The sequence below is a fragment of the Eschrichtius robustus genome, chromosome 12 (genome assembly GCF_028021215.1).
Source record: "Eschrichtius robustus isolate mEscRob2 chromosome 12, mEscRob2.pri, whole genome shotgun sequence".
NCBI lineage: Eukaryota > Metazoa > Chordata > Mammalia > Artiodactyla > Eschrichtiidae > Eschrichtius > Eschrichtius robustus.
This window is the reverse complement of record NC_090835.1, coordinates 80857975-80863569: the sequence shown is the minus strand read 5'-3', so window position 1 is coordinate 80863569 and position 5595 is coordinate 80857975. Positions and strand designations below refer to the sequence as shown.

The following is a 5595-nucleotide window of genomic DNA, read 5'->3' as shown; positions in this document are numbered from 1 at the left end:
AAATGTGCTCAGGTTTATGAAACTTGAAAAGTGACAGATTGTTTATTAAGTCATTTAATCACTAACACATCTCTCTTTCTCAAATAGTGAGATATTACTCCAGCTGCTAGGAAATTTAATAAGCTCATAACTAAGTTATTGAGGAGAACTGTAATACATCTGTAGCTGTCTCATAATGCAGAGTAAATAAGCTGGAAATTATCTCCTGGCACTCAGGCTGCCAGGAGACAGGAAGCTTCTCCTTCTGGTTCCACCAGACTTGTTTCATGTAAATTTTGCTGGCCCTTGCCAGGGAATACAGATTTAGAGGGCAAGGAGATTGAGGGATTCAGAACACTTTACTTTTGGGATTCTGCCCCCAGAACAACTCCAAGTGTAAAACAGGTAGTGCTTTCAATTTAAGATTTAAGATGTGCACAGATTCACAGTAATTTCATCTTTGTCTCCTTCCATGCGGCATTCAGAATCTTTTCCAGTGCACATCTAATTTTTAGACCAGTGTGAGGGCATCAGGAATCAAACTGTTGATAATCAGAGTTATAAGGATAGTCTCGTGTCATTTACTTTACTTAGTTTAAACTCCCTTTTCTATGCCTTTTCTCTGGATTCTTTTATTCTTATCTCCAACCTTTAGCGAAGGGTTCACACCCTCTGTGTCTGCAGTTTGTGCCGTGTACAGTTCTAGGAGTTGCTCAAGTTTATGCACAACTGTACAACGAGCTTACTCACTCCCAGTTACCAGCATGGGAGGCTCCTGCCCAAGGTAAATGATCGAATCAGATTGACAATACACAGGACTGCAGTTCAGCTGGACAATATCAGAATCAAACTGAGTGTTTCTTTCTGTATTTTTTTTTTTTACTGACAGATCCTACCTCAGGTTTATTTGTACAAATAGCCCGGGAGGACACCAGCCCCATGCAGACAGCAGCCCAGGGGTCACACCAGTCCTTCTGTCCTCACATTGGCAGATAAGGCCTCTACTCTGGAGCCTTTGAGCAGGCCTGGGCACCTTTGGGAGCCTGAACCTGAGCTGGAGTTGGAGCTGCAGCTGCACCAGCGGCTGCGGCCTTGCCCTTGGTTTGAGCCTTGGCCTGGGACTTTGGCCGGCAGAGCCTGAGACCCTTGACAATGCAGGCACAAGCACGTTTCCCGAGCATGGAGTGAGCAGTGTAGGCAAGTCAACTGAGCTTGCGGCTGCCACCTGTTGGGATCTTGGGCTTGACCTCCTTGGGCTTTAAGAGAGCCTTGATAGCCTCAGCAGTGTACTCATGGCCTTGGCATTGTTGGCCTGCATCTTCTTCAGGCCCTTCTTGTGCTTCTTGGCCAAGCGCGTGTTCCTCAGGAACTTGGGGTCCACCCCCTTATGAGATTCATATCGTTGTGATCAGGGTTTCTTGATGATGTTTCTGTGCCGTTTTGGGGGCTGGTTGTGCATGGTGTGGTTCTTGGACTTGGCCATGTCTGCACCTGCAGGACGAAAGTGGAGATCAGAGTTGGGGGCTTCCTGGGCTGGGCCCTAGATCCTGAAACCCCTGAGACCGGAAGAGAAAGAGCCAAACTGAGTGTTTCTTCTTTTACATTTTTTTCACAGAAGCAACTTTTGCTCTCACCAACACTTGAAACCACAAATGTGTTCTACTCCTGACATGTTCATTCTTGGTGATGAGACCTTTCCCAGCTACTGTATTCATAAGTTCTAGCTCAGAATAAGGAGCTCAGGTACATAATATGTCTAAAGTAAAATAAGCCATTCTGCCGACTTTAATTGAGCAGTTGCTTTGTGTCAGGTGCTGTGCTGGCTGGCTCTGATACTGCTAATACTTGGAGAAATACAAATGACTGATTTTGTGTGAGAACTTCAGTCCTCAAAGAAGGTACCTGGGGTCTTAGAATTGACCCCTCAGCAGGTGGGAGTGCCAGTCTTGGCTTAACTATGTTGGTGAAACCTTAAACATCCAAAGGGCTTTTGAATTTTTGTGTTTGTTGGAAACTCAATGTATTTCACTTAAAATATATTAAATTATTCCTCTCAATATTTAATACTGCTTATATAATTGATAAATAAAAACTAATATTTTGTAAAGCTAAATCTCTTAAAAATTTAAACATTGCAAACTGAACTAGTCAAATACTTCTAAACATATCAATAACATGGAGTCTCACATACCAACTTCTCCTAAGTGCTTTCAGCAACATAAACTCAGATGAGACAAACAAAAGTCATAACAATAGTTACAAAATTTGTTTTTGTACATATGCTGAACTTTTACAAAACACTAATACTAAATTTGATTGATTTCTCATATACATTTATTTTGTGTCTCGGGGTAACAGAATCCTTTATTTTTTTGATTTCAAAAGAAATTGATTCAAAAGAAAAAGATTATTATTTTGCATTAGTCAAGGTTGCAGTATCCGGACTGGGTCAGTGACTGCTGCACTGGCCTCCTCCCCATAGTAACAGTTCCCTGGTTATGTCAGTGTGATTCTCTGGTCTGTGCTTGCACTTGGAACCCTTGCCTCTTTCATGCCCTCCAACCATCTGACTACTCTGAGGCAATGTATTGTGTCTCAGTTTACTATGGCTGCAAACCTATCCCAGACCTAAGAAAGCTTCTTGAGCTCTCAGCAGCATTTGCTTCCTCACCGCCACCTCTCAGTTGCCGCTTCCGTCCCACTAAAGTCTCACCGGGAAGAAAACGATGACATCAGGCCAGCATGTCTGCAGTGGAGCCTGGTCTGCAGCAGCTTATCGTTGGCCCCCTACACCATCAGGTAGTTCTGTAATATCACACCTTTATAACTGCCTAGTGAATGTAGCTAACCAGCAAAGAGGAACTACTCCCCGTGGAAGAAAAACCTCCGGGGCCAGAGGAACTGATTAGCAAAGTGAGAAGTAAGGTCATTTCTTGCTTGCCTCAAAGCAGGGTATTATGCCCAAAAAGCCCTTGCCTTTGGGTAGCCTCTTTTTTTTTTTTTAATTTATTTTATTCAAGTATAGTTGATTTACAGTGTTGTGTTAATTTCTGCTGTATAGCAAAGTGATTCAGTTGTACATATATATATGTTCTTTTTCATATTCTTCTCCATTATGGTCTATCACTGAATATTGAATATAGTTCCCTGTGCTATACAGTAGGACCTTGTTGTTTATCTATTTTATATATGGTAGTTTGTATCTCCTGATCTCAAACTCCTACTTTATCCCTCTCCCACCCCCTTGTCCCTTTGGTAACCATAAGTTTGTTTTCTGTGTCTGTGAGTCTATTTCTGTTTTGTAAATAGGTTCATTTGTGTCATATTTTAGATTCCACATATAAGTGATATCATATGGTATTTGTCTTTCGCTGTCTGACTTACTTCACTTAGTATGATAATCTCTAGTTCCATCCATGTTGCTGCAAATGGCATTATTTCATTTTTTTTCCCCTCAGGTTGTCTTTTTATAGGTTGTCTTTTTGTTTTGTTCAGCCTCATTGTTTTTTAATTGGAAAAATTTGAAGGAATATAAGGGGAGAGGAAGTGATGAATTGTTTTTCCTACTGAAATTTAAAAAAAGAGGAGGAAAATATAAAAAGGGAGGGATTACGTTAAAGTGTATATATACATTCCCAATCAACTCTAAGGACATATAAAAATTAAACATAAGAGGCTTAATTCTTCCTGGTAAGTATAAGGGAAAAGATGTTCCTTCTTCCTTTTTCTCAGAACATTTTCTTTTGTAAACTTATAAACTCTTTCTCTGCACCTTTGAGATGTGTGTACATCTTTTTAAAAATGCCTGTTATGTTACTGAACCAAATTTGGGTCCATTTGCCGGACGTTCAGCAGTGCCAGTCGGGGTTGTGGTAAAGGAAAGTATGGCATTTATTGCAAGGCCAAGCAAGGAGATCACGCAGCTTATGCTCAAAAGACCTGAATTCCCCAATGGCTTTCACAGAGGACTTTTAAAGACAGAGTGAGGGAGAGGGTCGCAGGGTGCATGATCAGCTTGTGCACAATTCTCTGATTGGTTGATGATGAGGTAACAGGGTGATGTTTTGGGAATTTCAGTCGTCAACCTTCTGGTTCCAACCAGTCTGGGGTTATGTGCTGGTGGTGAGCATGCAGTTAACTTCTTCCACCTGGTAGGAGTTTTAGTATCTGCAAAACAACTCAAGGATATGGCTCTGGATATTATCTATAGCCCTTGAGGAGGAACTAAAGGTCCTTGACTTTGTTTTATGGCTAAACTATTATTATTTTGTCTTGCATGACTGCTTTCCTTTGTTTCTGCATTTTCTCACTTCTCTGATTAAATTTGTTCTTTGGAACTAGGGGAAGACCTAGGAGGCAAAAGCTTTTCTATAAACAAGAGGCTAGAGACATGGGGGTCTTTCTCCAGGAATGCCCTACAGGGTCCTGCTCTGTTTCCATTGCAAGTTTTACAAGTCAGGAATGGCTTTCTCAAGGACCTGAGAGTCATCACATCAAGGGAGACAGCACCCTGTCTCCAAGTTTCTATGGGAGGATAGGAGCCTTACAGGGTAGGCATCTTGCTCTCTACTTTGAACTCACTACTCTTCTCTGACTGGCACAGACTCAACCACACTTCTAAGAATGCAGCTTAGGACATGCTGCTGTAGTACCCATAGTAAATAGTCACCTTAGCCTTTATTGGTGGTCAACTAAAACTTTTTGAGCAATTTTTTTTCACGTGAATTTTGCCAAACCAGATATCATCCATTCTGAATTAAGAAAGTTGATTTTGTTGTTTTTTTTTTTGCAGCCATGTGAGAACTTATCGCATCCTCTGCAAATAGGCTCATTATTCCAGTGCATTTGAGCTAATTTTTAAGCTTTATTTTATCCCTCAATAGGTTAATTATTCCTCCTAGATTTGTGCCACTCTGCATATGTAGTGAGCATAACTTATACTCATTTACATTTGGATAAAGATACTGAGCAAGTTTACTAAGAAGCTTTTTCAGCCTGTGACGTAAAGCTGTCTGTCAGGTGGAACAACTTTCTCTTTATAGATATATTTTGCAGAATAGTGGTACCACCAGCTGTAAATCTGGTTGACCGTATTATTTTTCAGTTGATATTTAATCTTCTTCAAAAGGTAGGAAACATGTCCTTTTGCACTGAAATGAAGACCCTTTCTGCCTATATTTCCCTGCTCCAATAGGAAGTGGACAGGCTAGGAATAATTTCTTCTTAATGAAATCCTATCATTACTTAATGATTATTATCTTTTGTGCTCTTAGCCATCTGTTTTAAAATGCATTCTAGAATATTTTTATAAATTGATGTCAAACTTACCTGTCTAACTACATTTATTTTTCCTCTCCATGAGAACTGGAATATTTAACACCTTTAACTTTTACTTACACTGTTATTCTTCATGGGCTGTAAATGATTGCAATGGTGGCTCTGCACATATCTGCAAGTTATGTCAGTATCTTGAAGGACTAGATATTTAGCTCCACAACTCAGGCTTTTTGCCTCTTTGTTCACTGTGATATCCCCAGAGTCTAGGACAGAGCTTGGCACCAAGTAGGTGCTCAGACAATATACATGTTGAATTTGAACAATGGAAAGATGGTGGAC

At 40.5% G+C, this 5595-nt stretch overlaps 1 pseudogene; it reads right to left on the bottom strand.

Moving 5' to 3' along the window:
- Positions 1-980: 980 nt before the first annotated feature.
- On the bottom strand, positions 981-1462 carry LOC137774134 (large ribosomal subunit protein eL29 pseudogene; annotated as a pseudogene).
- Positions 1463-5595: the final 4133 nt, after the last annotated feature.